Consider the following 18159-nt stretch of genomic DNA (forward strand, 5'->3'; position numbering starts at 1 on the left):
GCAGAGGGTCCTCGACAGGAGGACTGAGCGATGCTTCCATGAATGCAAAGTTCGCCAAGATGGAATCGCGGTCTCCTTCCAGAGGTGAGAGGGGCAGAAAGATGAAGGGAGAGAGCTCCATTACGTGTCTGATAACGGCTGCGTTTCAGACTCTCTGTCTGTATCTGACCCTTAAAGTGTTTGCTGGAACCCTGTGGAGGGAGCTTTACTCTGTGTCTGACCCCGGGAGTGTGTGATGGGACGGTGTGGAGGGAGATTCACTCTGTGTCGGACCCCGGGAGTGTGTGATCAGACGGTGTGGAGGGAGACTCACTCTGTGTCGGACCCCGAAAGTCTGTGATGAAACGGTGTGGAGGAAGATTCTCTCTGTTTCTGACCCCGGGAGTGTGTGATGAGACGGTATGGAGGGAGATTCACTCAGTGTCGGACCCCGAAAGTCTGTGATGAGACGGTGTGGAGGGAGATTCTCTCTGTGTCTGACCCCGGGAGTGTGTGATGGGTCGGGGCGGAGGGAGATACATTCTGTATCGGACCCCGAGAGTGTGTGATGGGACGGTGTGGAGGGTGATTCACTCTGTGTCTGACCCCGGGTGTGTGTGATGGGACGGTGTGGAGGGAGACTCACTCCGTGTCTGACCCCGGGATTGTGTGATGGGACGCGGTGGAGGGAGATTCACTCTGTGTCTGACCCTGGGAATGTTTGCTGTAACGGTGTGTAGGGATTTTCACTCCTTGTCTGACCCCGGCAGTATGTAATGGGACGGTGTGGAGGTAATTGACGCTGTGTCTGACCGCGGGAGCTTGCGATGGGATGGTGTGGAGGGAGATTCCTTCTGTGTTTGACCACGGGTGTGTGTGATGGGACGGTGTGGAGGGAGATTCACTCTGTGTCTGACCCCGGGAGTGTGTGATGGGACGGTGTGGAGGGAGATTCACTGTGTCGGACCCCGGGAGTGTGGGATGGGACAGTGTGGAGGGAGATTCACTCAGAGTCTGACCCCGGGAGTGTGAAATGGGACGGTGTGGAGGGAGATTCACGGTGTCGGACCCCGGGAGTGTGTGATGGGGCGGTGTGGAGGGAGATTCACTCTGTGTCTGACCCCGGGAGTGTGTGATGGGACGGTGTGGAGGGAGATTCACTGTGTCGGACCCCGGGAGTGTGGGATGGGACAGTGTGGAGGGAGATTCACTCAGAGTCTGACCCTGGGAATGTTTGCTGTAACGGTGTGTAGGGATTTTCACTCCTTGTCTGACCCTGGGAGTATGTAATGGGACGGTGTGGAGGTAATTGACGCTGTGTCTGACCGCGGGAGCTTGCGATGGGATGGTGTGGAGGGAGATTCCTTCTGTGTTTGACCACGGGTGTGTGTGATGGGACGGTGTGGAGGGAGATTCACTCTGTGTCTGACCCCGGGAGTGTGTGATGGGACGGTGTGGAGGGAGATTCACTGTGTCGGACCCCGGGAGTGTGGGATGGGACAGTGTGGAGGGAGATTCACTCAGAGTCTGACCCCGGGAGTGTGAAATGGGACGGTGTGGAGGGAGATTCACGGTGTCGGACCCCGGGAGTGTGTGATGGGGCGGTGTGGAGGGAGATTCACTCTGTGTCTGTCCCCGGGAGTGTGTGATGGGACGGCGTGGAGGGAGCTTTACACTGTGTCTGACCCTAGTTGTGTGTGATGGGACGGTGTGGAGGGAGATTCACTCTGTGACTGACCCTGGGAGTGTGCATGCGATGGTGTGGAGGGAGCTTCCTTCAGTGTCTGACCACGGGTGTGTGTGATGGGACGGTGTGGAGGAAGATTCACTCTTTGTCTGACCCCAGGAGTGTGTGATGGGACGGTATGGAGGAAGATTCACTCTGTGTCTGACCCCGGGGAGTGTGTGATGGGACGTTGTGGAGGGAGATTCACTCTGTGACTGACTCCGGGATTGTGTGATGGGACGCTATGGAGGGAGATTCACTCTGTATCTGACCTCGGGAGTGTGTGATGTGACGGTGTGTAGGAAGATTCACTCTGTGTCTGACACCGGGAAGTTTGATGGGACGGTGTGGAGGGAGATTCACTCTGTGTCTGACCCCAGGAGTGTGTGATGGGAAGGTGTGGACAGAGATTCACTCAGTGTCTGACGCCGGGAGTATGTAATGGGACGGTCTGGAGGGAGCGTTACACTGTCTCTGATCCTGGGAGTGTGTGATGGGACCGTGTGGAGGTGCTTGCAGCTGTGTCTGACCCCGGGAGTGTTTGATGGGACGGTGCGGAGGGAGATTCACTCTGTGTCTGACCCCGGGAGTGTTTGATGGGACGGTGTGGAGGGATATTCACTCTGTGTCTGACCCCGGGAGTGTTTGATGGGACGGTGTGGAGGGATATTCACTCTGTGTCTGACCCCGGGAGTGTGTGATGGGACGGTGTGGAGGGAGATTCACATTTTGTCTGACCCCGGGAGTGTTTGATGGGACGGTGTGGAGGGAGATTCACTCTGTTTCCGACTCCGGGATTGTTTGATCGGACGGTGTGGAGGGAGATTCACTCTGTGTCCTACCTCGGGAGGTGAGTTCGAGCCGTCAGGTGACAATTCTGTGGGAATGGGAGAGAGAGGGAAGAGAGAAAAGAGGGTTGAAAGGATAGGGGAGAAAGGAAGTGGGGAGATATTCAGAGACGGCTCAGTGAGGAGTGCAGTGAGATGGAAAGGCAGAGTGATAGAGAGAGTAGAGAAACGGAACGAGCTGGAGAGGGAGATAACAGGATAGTCAGCATGTCATAGCAGGAGTTTGAGAGAGAGGTCATAGAGATATAGGGAGAGGTAGAGGGTTGAAAAAGTTATATAGGGACGGCGAGAAAGGGAAGGGTGTGGGATGGAGGGAGAGGGAGTGGAGAAGGAGGGGTGGTTGTTGAAAACCCTTTTGAGTCTCTCTGAAGCTCCAGCTTCGGATGGCAAGACTCTGTTTTTCCGTTTGCTTTGCTCCTTACGGCTGTCTGCTGGGCTGACGTCACTGCTGTTCATTTTTGTTGTTGCTGTCTTGACGAAGGGCCAGTCCGGGTGGCCGCTCGCCTTGAAGTTTTATCTGAAATACCTGCGCTCCCTGTCTTTAGCTGTGATATTGGTGGGCTTACACTCGGCGCGGTGATGTCGTGTTCTGATAACCCACAATTATGTTCTAATGGGTGATCAGAGTCAAACCGTAGATGGTGATCTGTCCGTGTTGGTTTCCTGTAAACTTCAATATCCAGATCTCCATTTCCTTTGATAAGGACTCCACAGTCTAAAAAAGGCAGTCCATTGTTCTCGACGCGTCCGGTGTAAAGTTGATGTTTTCATCCACCGAGCTGATGTGTTCTGTGAAGGCTTGTGTGTCATGGAGTTTGAGGTTAACCCTATAACAATTACAGCATGGAAACAGGCCATCTCGGTCCTTCCAGTCCGTGCCGAACGCTTACTCTCACCTCGTCCCACCGACCTGCACTCAGCCCATAACCCTCCATTCCTTTCCTGTCCATATACCTATTGAGTTTTTAAAAACAATATAGAACCTTCATCTACCACTTCTACTGGAAGCTCGTTCCACACAGCTACCGCTCTCTGAGTAAAGAAATTCCCCCTCGTGTTACCCCTAAACGTTTGCCCCCTAACTCTCAACTCATGTCCTCTTGTTTGAATCTCCGCTACACTCAATGGAAAAAGCCTAAACACGTCAACTCTAACCCCTCATAATTTTAAATACCTCTATCAAGTCCCCCCTCAACCTTTTTCGCTCCAAATAATAAAGACCTAATTTGTTCAACCTTTCCCTGTAACTTAGGTGCTGAAACCCAGGTAACAAATCCAAGTCAGCGTAGGAGCTTGACCCAGGTTCCATCCCCATTCCTGAACCAATGACCGGGGAATGTTCCAGTTCCCTTGGCTTGCTACTGCCTGATAAAGATAGCTGGGTCAGAGATAGTGTGGGGAGTGGGGGGAGGATGGGTGATAGAGATGTTACAGTGATATTACGTTGTGGGCAGAATGCAGAGAGTTATAGAGACAGAGAAGGGGGAGATAGAGCTGTTACGGTGAGGGGGGAGAATAGACAGAGAGGGTGAGATAGAGAGAGATAAACACGGCGTAGCGGGTAGGGAGGCGGGAGACAGAGACACGGAGGAGAGAGTGAGGATAGAAACGGAGAGGGGAGGTAAAGCGAGGGGAGCGGGAGAGGGAGATGCAGAGGAGCCGGAAGGGGAATTGGGAATTGGGGAAGGAGGAGGTGAGGACTCCACTCTGGCCCTCACTTTTCCGTGTGCCGAGATGTACTTGTCCTGGTTTTGTGAGTCTTCACGGAGAGACAGAGACACACAGTCAGAGACGGCAAGAGAAGGGGGGAGGGTGGGGGTTCCTCACTCACCTCTGTGGGGTTTGGGTGTTTGTCCCGGGGCCGCGGTTTCTCATGGACAGAGGGGATGAGCCGGAGCAGTTGAAGCGTCCGACGATCAAACCAGGAACCGCCGGGGCGATGTAAATCTCAAGGACCATGGATTCTGTGCATTAGTGACACAAATACCACCGAGATTCCCTCCAATTCCACCTCCTTGCGCCTGTCCTCTCTCTCTACGCCCCTCCCTCCCCACTCCCCTCGCTCAAATTGTTTCCTCTCCCGCTCATTCGAGAACTCTCTCCCTCTATCGTCATACACTCTCCTTCACTCCTCCCTTCCATGAGCCCATCTTCACCCTTCCCGCTCTCCCTCTCGTCCCCCTTCTCCTCTCCGTCCCTCACATTCCATCTCTTACTCTCTCTTTCCCCTGTTTGCTCGCCCTCTCTTTACTCCCTCTGTCTCTCAGTCCCTCTCCAAGTCTCCCTGTCCTCACGTTTGCCGTCTCCATCTCTTACTTTCCCAGGTCACGCCTCACACTCCTCCTTCTCTCACCCTCTCTAACCAGACTGCCCCCTGTTAGCCACTTCGCTCTCTCCGGCAACACCTATCTCTCTCCCTCCCCCCTATCTCCCCACTCTCACTATTCATTGCCCCGCCACCCTCGACTCACTCGATCACCCTCCCCAAAATCCTCAAACTCTCTACTCCCCCTGGTCTCTTTATCAGCTGCTCATCCGGTATTTGTTTGTGTCGTTCTGATCCCTTTATCAACACGGGCTTCCTCTGACAACGGTTACTTCCCCTTGCTGAGCTCAGACACGCAGAGGGTCCTCGACAGGAGGACTGAGCGATGCTTCCATGAATGCAAAGTTCGCCAAGATGGAATCGCGGTCTCCTTCCAGAGGTGAGAGGGGCAGAAAGATGAAGGGAGAGAGCTCCATTACGTGTCTGATAACGGCTGCGTTTCAGACTCTCTGTCTGTATCTGACCCTTAAAGTGTTTGCTGGAACCCTGTGGAGGGAGCTTTACTCTGTGTCTGACCCCGGGAGTGTGTGATGGGACGGTGTGGAGGGAGATTCACTCTGTGTCGGACCCCGGGAGTGTGTGATCAGACGGTGTGGAGGGAGACTCACTCTGTGTCGGACCCCGAAAGTCTGTGATGAAACGGTGTGGAGGGAGATTCTCTCTGTTTCTGACCCCGGGAGTGTGTGATGAGACGGTATGGAGGGAGATTCACTCAGTGTCGGACCCCGAAAGTCTGTGATGAGACGGTGTGGAGGGAGATTCTCTCTGTGTCTGACCCCGGGAGTGTGTGATGGGTCGGGGCGGAGGGAGATACACTCTGTATCGGACCCCGAGAGTGTGTGATGGGACGGTGTGGAGGGTGATTCACTCTGTGTCTGACCCCGGGTGTGTGTGATGGGACGGTGTGGAGGGAGACTCACTCCGTGTCTGACCCCGGGATTGTGTGATGGGACGCGGTGGAGGGAGATTCACTCTGTGTCTGACCCTGGGAATGTTTGCTGTAACGGTGTGTAGGGATTTTCACTCCTTGTCTGACCCCGGGAGTATGTAATGGGACGGTGTGGAGGTAATTGACGCTGTGTCTGACCGCGGGAGCTTGCGATGGGATGGTGTGGAGGGAGATTCCTTCTGTGTTTGACCACGGGTGTGTGTGATGGGACGGTGTGGAGGGAGATTCACTCTGTGTCTGACCCCGGGAGTGTGTGATGGGACGGTGTGGAGGGAGATTCACTGTGTCGGACCCCGGGAGTGTGGGATGGGACAGTGTGGAGGGAGATTCACTCAGAGTCTGACCCCGGGAGTGTGAAATGGGACGGTGTGGAGGGAGATTCACGGTGTCGGACCCCGGGAGTGTGTGATGGGGCGGTGTGGAGGGAGATTCACTCTGTGTCTGTCCCCGGGAGTGTGTGATGGGACGGCGTGGAGGGAGCTTTACACTGTGTCTGACCCTAGTTGTGTGTGATGGGACGGTGTGGAGGGAGATTCACTCTGTGACTGACCCTGGGAGTGTGCATGCGATGGTGTGGAGGGAGCTTCCTTCAGTGTCTGACCACGGGTGTGTGTGATGGGACGGTGTGGAGGAAGATTCACTCTTTGTCTGACCCCAGGAGTGTGTGATGGGACGGTATGGAGGAAGATTCACTCTGTGTCTGACCCCGGGGAGTGTGTGATGGGACGTTGTGGAGGGAGATTCACTCTGTGACTGACTCCGGGATTGTGTGATGGGACGCTATGGAGGGAGATTCACTCTGTATCTGACCTCGGGAGTGTGTGATGTGACGGTGTGTAGGAAGATTCACTCTGTGTCTGACACCGGGAAGTTTGATGGGACGGTGTGGAGGGAGATTCACTCTGTGTCTGACCCCAGGAGTGTGTGATGGGAAGGTGTGGACAGAGATTCACTCAGTGTCTGACGCCGGGAGTATGTAATGGGACGGTCTGGAGGGAGCGTTACTCTGTCTCTGATCCTGGGAGTGTGTGATGGGACCGTGTGGAGGTGCTTGCCGCTGTGTCTGACCCCGGGAGTGTTTGATGGGACGGAGTGGAGGGATATTCACTCTGTGTCTGACCCCGGGAGTGTTTGATGGGACGGTGTGGAGGGATATTCACTCTGTGTCTGACCCCGGGAGTGTGTGATGGGACGGTGTGGAGGGAGATTCACATTTTGTCTGACCCCGGGAGTGTTTGATGGGACGGTGTGGAGGGAGATTCACTCTGTTTCCGACTCCGGGATTGTTTGATCGGACGGTGCGGAGGGTTATTCACTCTGTGTCTGACCCCGGGAGTGTTTGATGGGACGGTGCGGAGAGAGATTCACTTTGTGTCTGACCCCGGGAGTGTGTGATGGGACGGTGTGGAGGGAGATTCACTCTGTGTCTGACCTCGCGAGGTGAGTTCGAGCCGTCAGGTGACAATTCTGTGGGAATGGGAGAGAGAGGGAAGAGAGAAAAGAGGGTTGAAAGGATAGGGGAGAAAGGAAGTGGGGAGATATTCAGAGACGGCTCAGTGAGGAGTGCAGTGAGATGGAAAGGCAGAGTGATAGAGAGAGTAGAGAAACGGAACGAGCTGGAGAGGGAGATAACAGGATAGTCAGCATGTCATAGCAGGAGTTTGAGAGAGAGGTCATAGAGATATAGGGAGAGGTAGAGGGTTGAAAAAGTTATATAGGGACGGCGAGAAAGGGAAGGGTGTGGGATGGAGGGAGAGGGAGTGGAGAAGGAGGGGTGGTTGTTGAAAACCCTTTTGAGTCTCTCTGAAGCTCCAGCTTCGGATGGCAAGACTCTGTTTTTCCGTTTGCTTTGCTCCTTACGGCTGTCTGCTGGGCTGACGTCACTGCTGTTCATTTTTGTTGTTGCTGTCTTGACGAAGGGCCAGTCCGGGTGGCCGCTCGCCTTGAAGTTTTATCTGAAATACCTGCGCTCCCTGTCTTTACCTGTGATATTGGTGGGCTTACACTCGGCGCGGTGATGTCGTGTTCTGATAACCCACAATTATGTTCTAATGGGTGATCAGAGTCAAACCGTAGATGGTGATCTGTCCGTGTTGGTTTCCTGTAAACTTCAATATCCAGATCTCCATTTCCTTTGATAAGGACTCCACAGTCTAAAAAAGGCAGTCCATTGTTCTCGACGAGTCCGGTGTAAAGTTGATGTTTTCATCCACCGAGCTGATGTGTTCTGTGAAGGCTTGTGTGTCATGGAGTTTGAGGTTAACCCTATAACAATTACAGCATGGAAACAGGCCATCTCGGTCCTTCCAGTCCGTGCCGAACGCTTACTCTCACCTAGTCCCACCGACCTGCACTCAGCCCATAACCCTCCATTCCTTTCCTGTCCATATACCTATTGAGTTTTTAAAAACAATATAGAACCTTCATCTACCACTTCTACTGGAAGCTCGTTCCACACAGCTACCGCTCTCTGAGTAAAGAAATTCCCCCTCGTGTTACCCCTAAACGTTTGCCCCCTAACTCTCAACTCATGTCCTCTTGTTTGAATCTCCGCTACACTCAATGGAAAAAGCCTAAACACGTCAACTCTAACCCCTCATAATTTTAAATACCTCTATCAAGTCCCCCCTCAACCTTTTTCGCTCCAAATAATAAAGACCTAATTTGTTCAACCTTTCCCTGTAACTTAGGTGCTGAAACCCAGGTAACAAATCCAAGTCAGCGTAGGAGCTTGACCCAGGTTCCATCCCCATTCCTGAACCAATGACCGGGGAATGTTCCAGTTCCCTTGGCTTGCTACTGCCTGATAAAGATAGCTGGGTCAGAGATAGTGTGGGGAGTGGGGGGAGGATGGGTGATAGAGATGTTACAGTGATATTACGTTGTGGGCAGAATGCAGAGAGTTATAGAGACAGAGAAGGGGGAGATAGAGCTGTTACGGTGAGGGGGGAGAATAGACAGAGAGGGTGAGATAGAGAGAGATAAACACGGCGTAGCGGGTAGGGAGGCGGGAGACAGAGACACGGAGGAGAGAGTGAGGATAGAAACGGAGAGGGGAGGTAAAGCGAGGGGAGCGGGAGAGGGAGATGCAGAGGAGCCGGAAGGGGAATTGGGAATTGGGGAAGGAGGAGGTGAGGACTCCACTCTGGCCCTCACTTTTCCGTGTGCCGAGATGTACTTGTCCTGGTTTTGTGAGTCTTCACGGAGAGACAGAGACACACAGTCAGAGACGGCAAGAGAAGGGGGGAGGGTGGGGGTTCCTCACTCACCTCTGTGGGGTTTGGGTGTTTGTCCCGGGGCCGCGGTTTCTCATGGACAGAGGGGATGAGCCGGAGCAGTGGAAGCGTCCGACGATCAAACCAGGAACCGCCGGGGCGATGTAAATCTCAAGGACCATGGATTCTGTGCATTAGTGACACAAATACCACCGAGATTCCCTCCAATTCCACCTCCTTGCGCCTGTCCTCTCTCTCTACGCCCCTCCCTCCCCACTCCCCTCGCTCAAATTGTTTCCTCTCCCGCTCATTCGAGAACTCTCTCCCTCTATCGTCATACACTCTCCTTCACTCCTCCCTTCCATGAGCCCATCTTCACCCTTCCCGCTCTCCCTCTCGTCCCCCTTCTCCTCTCCGTCCCTCACATTCCATCTCTTACTCTCTCTTTCCCCTGTTTGCTCGCCCTCTCTTTACTCCCTCTGTCTCTCAGTCCCTCTCCAAGTCTCCCTGTCCTCACGTTTGCCGTCTCCATCTCTTACTTTCCCAGGTCACGCCTCACACTCCCACTTCTCTCACCCTCTCTAACCAGACTGCCCCCTGTTAGCCACTTCGCTCTCTCCGGCAACACCTATCTCTCTCCCTCCCCCCTATCTCCCCACTCTCACTATTCATTGCCCCGCCACCCTCGACTCACTCGATCACCCTCCCCAAAATCCTCAAACTCTCTCCTCCCCCTGGTCTCTTTATCAGCTGCTCATCCGGTATTTGTTTGTGTCGTTCTGATCCCTTTATCAACACGGGCTTCCTCTGACAACGGTTACTTCCCCTTGCTGAGCTCAGACACGCAGAGGGTCCTCGACAGGAGGACTGAGCGATGCTTCCATGAATGCAAAGTTCGCCAAGATGGAATCGCGGTCTCCTTCCAGAGGTGAGAGGGGCAGAAAGATGAAGGGAGAGAGCTCCATTACGTGTCTGATAACGGCTGCGTTTCAGACTCTCTGTCTGTATCTGACCCTTAAAGTGTTTGCTGGAACCCTGTGGAGGGAGCTTTACTCTGTGTCTGACCCCGGGAGTGTGTGATGGGACGGTGTGGAGGGAGATTCACTCTGTGTCGGACCCCGGGAGTGTGTGATCAGACGGTGTGGAGGGAGACTCACTCTGTGTCGGACCCCGAAAGTCTGTGATGAAACGGTGTGGAGGAAGATTCTCTCTGTTTCTGACCCCGGGAGTGTGTGATGAGACGGTATGGAGGGAGATTCACTCAGTGTCGGACCCCGAAAGTCTGTGATGAGACGGTGTGGAGGGAGATTCTCTCTGTGTCTGACCCCGGGAGTGTGTGATGGGTCGGGGCGGAGGGAGATACACTCTGTATCGGACCCCGAGAGTGTGTGATGGGACGGTGTGGAGGGTGATTCACTCTGTGTCTGACCCCGGGTGTGTGTGATGGGACGGTGTGGAGGGAGACTCACTCCGTGTCTGACCCCGGGATTGTGTGATGGGACGCGGTGGAGGGAGATTCACTCTGTGTCTGACCCTGGGAATGTTTGCTGTAACGGTGTGTAGGGATTTTCACTCCTTGTCTGACCCCGGGAGTATGTAATGGGACGGTGTGGAGGTAATTGACGCTGTGTCTGACCGCGGGAGCTTGCGATGGGATGGTGTGGAGGGAGATTCCTTCTGTGTTTGACCACGGGTGTGTGTGATGGGACGGTGTGGAGGGAGATTCACTCTGTGTCTGACCCCGGGAGTGTGTGATGGGACGGTGTGGAGGGAGATTCACTGTGTCGGACCCCGGGAGTGTGGGATGGGACAGTGTGGAGGGAGATTCACTCAGAGTCTGACCCCGGGAGTGTGAAATGGGACGGTGTGGAGGGAGATTCACGGTGTCGGACCCCGGGAGTGTGTGATGGGGCGGTGTGGAGGGAGATTCACTCTGTGTCTGTCCCCGGGAGTGTGTGATGGGACGGCGTGGAGGGAGCTTTACACTGTGTCTGACCCTAGTTGTGTGTGATGGGACGGTGTGGAGGGAGATTCACTCTGTGACTGACCCTGGGAGTGTGCATGCGATGGTGTGGAGGGAGCTTCCTTCAGTGTCTGACCACGGGTGTGTGTGATGGGACGGTGTGGAGGAAGATTCACTCTTTGTCTGACCCCAGGAGTGTGTGATGGGACGGTATGGAGGAAGATTCACTCTGTGTCTGACCCCGGGGAGTGTGTGATGGGACGTTGTGGAGGGAGATTCACTCTGTGACTGACTCCGGGATTGTGTGATGGGACGCTATGGAGGGAGATTCACTCTGTATCTGACCTCGGGAGTGTGTGATGTGACGGTGTGTAGGAAGATTCACTCTGTGTCTGACACCGGGAAGTTTGATGGGACGGTGTGGAGGGAGATTCACTCTGTGTCTGACCCCAGGAGTGTGTGATGGGAAGGTGTGGACAGAGATTCACTCAGTGTCTGACGCCGGGAGTATGTAATGGGACGGTCTGGAGGGAGCGTTACTCTGTCTCTGATCCTGGGAGTGTGTGATGGGACCGTGTGGAGGTGCTTGCAGCTGTGTCTGACCCCGGGAGTGTTTGATGGGACGGTGCGGAGGGAGATTCACTCTGTGTCTGACCCCGGGAGTGTTTGATGGGACGGTGTGGAGGGATATTCACTCTGTGTCTGACCCCGGGAATGTTTGATGGGACGGTGTGGAGGGATATTCACTCTGTGTCTGACCCCGGGAGTGTGTGATGGGACGGTGTGGAGGGAGATTCACATTTTGTCTGACCCCGGGAGTGTTTGATGGGACGGTGTGGAGGGAGATTCACTCTGTTTCCGACTCCGGGATTGTTTGATCGGACGGTGCGGTGGGTTATTCACTCTGTGTCTGACCCCGGGAGTGTTTGATGGGACGGTGCGGAGAGAGATTCACTTTGTGTCTGACCCCGGGAGTGTGTGATGGGACGGTGTGGAGGGAGATTCACTCTGTGTCTGACCTCGGGAGGTGAGTTCGAGCCGTCAGGTGACAATTCTGTGGGAATGGGAGAGAGAGGGAAGAGAGAAAAGAGGGTTGAAAGGATAGGGGAGAAAGGAAGTGGGGAGATATTCAGAGACGGCTCAGTGAGGAGTGCAGTGAGATGGAAAGGCAGAGTGATAGAGAGAGTAGAGAAACGGAACGAGCTGGAGAGGGAGATAACAGGATAGTCAGCATGTCATAGCAGGAGTTTGAGAGAGAGGTCATAGAGATATAGGGAGAGGTAGAGGGTTGAAAAAGTTATATAGGGACGGCGAGAAAGGGAAGGGTGTGGGATGGAGGGAGAGGGAGTGGAGAAGGAGAGGTGATTGTTGAAAACCCTTTTGAGTCTCTCTGAAGCTCCAGCTTCGGATGGCAAGACTCTGTTTTTCCGTTTGCTTTGCTCCTTACGGCTGTCTGCTGGGCTGACGTCACTGCTGTTCATTTTTGTTGTTGCTGTCTTGACGAAGGGCCAGTCCGGGTGGCCGCTCGCCTTGAAGTTTTATCTGAAATACCTGCGCTCCCTGTCTTTACCTGTGATATTGGTGGGCTTACACTCGGCGCGGTGATGTCGTGTTCTGATAACCCACAATTATGTTCTAATGGGTGATCAGAGTCAAACCGTAGATGGTGATCTGTCCGTGTTGGTTTCCTGTAAACTTCAATATCCAGATCTCCATTTCCTTTGATAAGGACTCCACAGTCTAAAAAAGGCAGTCCATTGTTCTCGACGCGTCCGGTGTAAAGTTGATGTTTTCATCCACCGAGCTGATGTGTTCTGTGAAGGCTTGTGTGTCATGGAGTTTGAGGTTAACCCTATAACAATTACAGCATGGAAACAGGCCATCTCGGTCCTTCCAGTCCGTGCCGAACGCTTACTCTCACCTAGTCCCACCGACCTGCACTCAGCCCATAACCCTCCATTCCTTTCCTGTCCATATACCTATTGAGTTTTTAAAAACAATATAGAACCTTCATCTACCACTTCTACTGGAAGCTCGTTCCACACAGCTACCGCTCTCTGAGTAAAGAAATTCCCCCTCGTGTTACCCCTAAACGTTTGCCCCCTAACTCTCAACTCATGTCCTCTTGTTTGAATCTCCGCTACACTCAATGGAAAAAGCCTAAACACGTCAACTCTAACCCCTCATAATTTTAAATACCTCTATCAAGTCCCCCCTCAACCTTTTTCGCTCCAAATAATAAAGACCTAATTTGTTCAACCTTTCCCTGTAACTTAGGTGCTGAAACCCAGGTAACAAATCCAAGTCAGCGTAGGAGCTTGACCCAGGTTCCATCCCCATTCCTGAACCAATGACCGGGGAATGTTCCAGTTCCCTTGGCTTGCTACTGCCTGATAAAGATAGCTGGGTCAGAGATAGTGTGGGGAGTGGGGGGAGGATGGGTGATAGAGATGTTACAGTGATATTACGTTGTGGGCAGAATGCAGAGAGTTATAGAGACAGAGAAGGGGGAGATAGAGCTGTTACGGTGAGGGGGGAGAATAGACAGAGAGGGTGAGATAGAGAGAGATAAACACGGCGTAGCGGGTAGGGAGGCGGGAGACAGAGACACGGAGGAGAGAGTGAGGATAGAAACGGAGAGGGGAGGTAAAGCGAGGGGAGCGGGAGAGGGAGATGCAGAGGAGCCGGAAGGGGAATTGGGAATTGGGGAAGGAGGAGGTGAGGACTCCACTCTGGCCCTCACTTTTCCGTGTGCCGAGATGTACTTGTCCTGGTTTTGTGAGTCTTCACGGAGAGACAGAGACACACAGTCAGAGACGGCAAGAGAAGGAGGGAGGGTGGGGGTTCCTCACTCACCTCTGTGGGGTTTGGGTGTTTGTCCCGGGGCCGCGGTTTCTCATGGACAGAGGGGATGAGCCGGAGCAGTGGAAGCGTCCGACGATCAAACCAGGAACCGCCGGGGCGATGTAAATCTCAAGGACCATGGATTCTGTGCATTAGTGACACAAATACCACCGATATTCCCTCCAATTCCACCTCCTTGCGCCTGTCCTCTCTCTCTACGCCCCTCCCTCCCCACTCCCCTCGCTCAAATTGTTTCCTCTCCCGCTCATTCGAGAACTCTCTCCCTCTATCGTCATACACTCTCCTTCACTCCTCCCTTCCATGAGCCCATCTTCACCCTTCCCGCTCTCCCTCTCGTCCCCCTTCTCCTCTCCGTCCCTCACATTCCATCTCTTACTCTCTCTTTCCCCTGTTTGCTCGCCCTCTCTTTACTCCCTCTGTCTCTCAGTCCCTCTCCAAGTCTCCCTGTCCTCACGTTTGCCGTCTCCATCTCTTACTTTCCCAGGTCACGCCTCACACTCCTCCTTCTCTCACCCTCTCTAACCAGACTGCCCCCTGTTAGCCACTTCGCTCTCTCCGGCAACACCTATCTCTCTCCCTCCCCCCTATCTCCCCACTCTCACTATTCATTGCCCCGCCACCCTCGACTCACTCGATCACCCTCCCCAAAATCCTCAAACTCTCTCCTCCCCCTGGTCTCTTTATCAGCTGCTCATCCGGTATTTGTTTGTGTCGTTCTGATCCCTTTATCAACACGGGCTTCCTCTGACAACGGTTACTTCCCCTTGCTGAGCTCAGACACGCAGAGGGTCCTCGACAGGAGGACTGAGCGATGCTTCCATGAATGCAAAGTTCGCCAAGATGGAATCGCGGTCTCCTTCCAGAGGTGAGAGGGGCAGAAAGATGAAGGGAGAGAGCTCCATTACGTGTCTGATAACGGCTGCGTTTCAGACTCTCTGTCTGTATCTGACCCTTAAAGTGTTTGCTGGAACCCTGTGGAGGGAGCTTTACTCTGTGTCTGACCCCGGGAGTGTGTGATGGGACGGTGTGGAGGGAGATTCACTCTGTGTCGGACCCCGGGAGTGTGTGATCAGACGGTGTGGAGGGAGACTCACTCTGTGTCGGACCCCGAAAGTCTGTGATGAAACGGTGTGGAGGGAGATTCTCTCTGTTTCTGACCCCGGGAGTGTGTGATGAGACGGTATGGAGGGAGATTCACTCAGTGTCGGACCCCGAAAGTCTGTGATGAGACGGTGTGGAGGGAGATTCTCTCTGTGTCTGACCCCGGGAGTGTGTGATGGGTCGGGGCGGAGGGAGATACACTCTGTATCGGACCCCGAGAGTGTGTGATGGGACGGTGTGGAGGGTGATTCACTCTGTGTCTGACCCCGGGTGTGTGTGATGGGACGGTGTGGAGGGAGACTCACTCCGTGTCTGACCCCGGGATTGTGTGATGGGACGCGGTGGAGGGAGATTCACTCTGTGTCTGACCCTGGGAATGTTTGCTGTAACGGTGTGTAGGGATTTTCACTCCTTGTCTGACCCCGGGAGTATGTAATGGGACGGTGTGGAGGTAATTGACGCTGTGTCTGACCGCGGGAGCTTGCGATGGGATGGTGTGGAGGGAGATTCCTTCTGTGTTTGACCACGGGTGTGTGTGATGGGACGGTGTGGAGGGAGATTCACTCTGTGTCTGACCCCGGGAGTGTGTGATGGGACGGTGTGGAGGGAGATTCACTGTGTCGGACCCCGGGAGTGTGGGATGGGACAGTGTGGAGGGAGATTCACTCAGAGTCTGACCCCGGGAGTGTGAAATGGGACGGTGTGGAGGGAGATTCACGGTGTCGGACCCCGGGAGTGTGTTATGGGGCGGTGTGGAGGGAGATTCACTCTGTGTCTGTCCCCGGGATTGTGTGATGGGACGGCGTGGAGGGAGCTTTACACTGTGTCTGACCCTAGTTGTGTGTGATGGGACGGTGTGGAGGGAGATTCACTCTGTGACTGACCCTGGGAGTGTGCATGCGATGGTGTGGAGGGAGTTTCCTTCAGTGTCTGACCACGGGTGTGTGTGATGGGACGGTGTGGAGGAAGATTCACTCTTTGTCTGACCCCAGGAGTGTGTGATGGGACGGTATGGAGGAAGATTCACTCTGTGTCTGACCCCGGGGAGTGTGTGATGGGACGTTGTGGAGGGAGATTCACTCTGTGACTGACTCCGGGATTGTGTGATGGGACGCTATGGAGGGAGATTCACTCTGTATCTGACCTCGGGAGTGTGTGATGTGACGGTGTGTAGGAAGATTCACTCTGTGTCTGACACCGGGAAGTTTGATGGGACGGTGTGGAGGGAGATTCACTCTGTGTCTGACCCCAGGAGTGTGTGATGGGAAGGTGTGGACAGAGATTCACTCAGTGTCTGACGCCGGGAGTATGTAATGGGACGGTCTGGAGGGAGCGTTACTCTGTCTCTGATCCTGGGAGTGTGTGATGGGACCGTGTGGAGGTGCTTGCAGCTGTGTCTGACCCCGGGAGTGTTTGATGGGACGGTGCGGAGGGAGATTCACTCTGTGTCTGACCCCGGGAGTGTTTGATGGGACGGTGTGGAGGGATATTCACTCTGTGTCTGACCCCGGGAGTGTTTGATGGGACGGTGTGGAGGGATATTCACTCTGTGTCTGACCCCGGGAGTGTGTGATGGGACGGTGTGGAGGGAGATTCACATTTTGTCTGACCCCGGGAGTGTTTGATGGGACGGTGTGGAGGGAGATTCACTCTGTTTCCGACTCCGGGATTGTTTGATCGGACGGTGCGGAGGGTTATTCACTCTGTGTCTGACCCCGGGAGTGTTTGATGGGACGGTGCGGAGAGAGATTCACTTTGTGTCTGACCCCGGGAGTGTGTGATGGGACGGTGTGGAGGGAGATTCACTCTGTGTCTGACCTCGGGAGGTGAGTTCGAGCCGTCAGGTGACAATTCTGTGGGAATGGGAGAGAGAGGGAAGAGAGAAAAGAGGGTTGAAAGGATAGGGGAGAAAGGAAGTGGGGAGATATTCAGAGACGGCTCAGTGAGGAGTGCAGTGAGATGGAAAGGCAGAGTGATAGAGAGAGTAGAGAAACGGAACGAGCTGGAGAGGGAGATAACAGGATAGTCAGCATGTCATAGCAGGAGTTTGAGAGAGAGGTCATAGAGATATAGGGAGAGGTAGAGGGTTGAAAAAGTTATATAGGGACGGCGAGAAAGGGAAGGGTGTGGGATGGAGGGAGAGGGAGTGGAGAAGGAGAGGTGATTGTTGAAAACCCTTTTGAGTCTCTCTGAAGCTCCAGCTTCGGATGGCAAGACTCTGTTTTTCCGTTTGCTTTGCTCCTTACGGCTGTCTGCTGGGCTGACGTCACTGCTGTTCATTTTTGTTGTTGCTGTCTTGACGAAGGGCCAGTCCGGGTGGCCGCTCGCCTTGAAGTTTTATCTGAAATACCTGCGCTCCCTGTCTTTAGCTGTGATATTGGTGGGCTTACACTCGGCGCGGTGATGTCGTGTTCTGATAACCCACAATTATGTTCTAATGGGTGATCAGAGTCAAACCGTAGATGGTGATTTGTCCGTGTTGGTTTCCTGTAAACTTCAATATCCAGATCTCCATTTCCTTTGATAAGGACTCCACAGTCTAAAAAAGGCAGTCCATTGTTCTCGACGCGTCCGGTGTAAAGTTGATGTTTTCATCCACCGAGCTGATGTGTTCTGTGAAGGCTTGTGTGTCATGGAGTTTGAGGTTAACCCTATAACAATTACAGCATGGAAACAGGCCATCTCGGTCCTTCCAGTCCGTGCCGAACGCTTACTCTCACCTAGTCCCACCGACCTGCACTCAGCCCATAACCCTCCATTCCTTTCCTGTCCATATACCTATTGAGTTTTTAAAAACAATATAGAACCTTCATCTACCACTTCTACTGGAAGCTCGTTCCACACAGCTACCGCTCTCTGAGTAAAGAAATTCCCCCTCGTGTTACCCCTAAACGTTTGCCCCCTAACTCTCAACTCATGTCCTCTTGTTTGAATCTCCGCTACACTCAATGGAAAAAGCCTAAACACGTCAACTCTAACCCCTCATAATTTTAAATACCTCTATCAAGTCCCCCCTCAACCTTTTTCGCTCCAAATAATAAAGACCTAATTTGTTCAACCTTTCCCTGTAACTTAGGTGCTGAAACCCAGGTAACAAATCCAAGTCAGCGTAGGAGCTTGACCCAGGTTCCATCCCCATTCCTGAACCAATGACCGGGGAATGTTCCAGTTCCCTTGGCTTGCTACT

The sequence above is a fragment of the Hemitrygon akajei genome, unplaced genomic scaffold (assembly GCF_048418815.1).
Source record: "Hemitrygon akajei unplaced genomic scaffold, sHemAka1.3 Scf000046, whole genome shotgun sequence".
Classification (NCBI taxonomy): Eukaryota; Metazoa; Chordata; class Chondrichthyes; order Myliobatiformes; family Dasyatidae; genus Hemitrygon; species Hemitrygon akajei.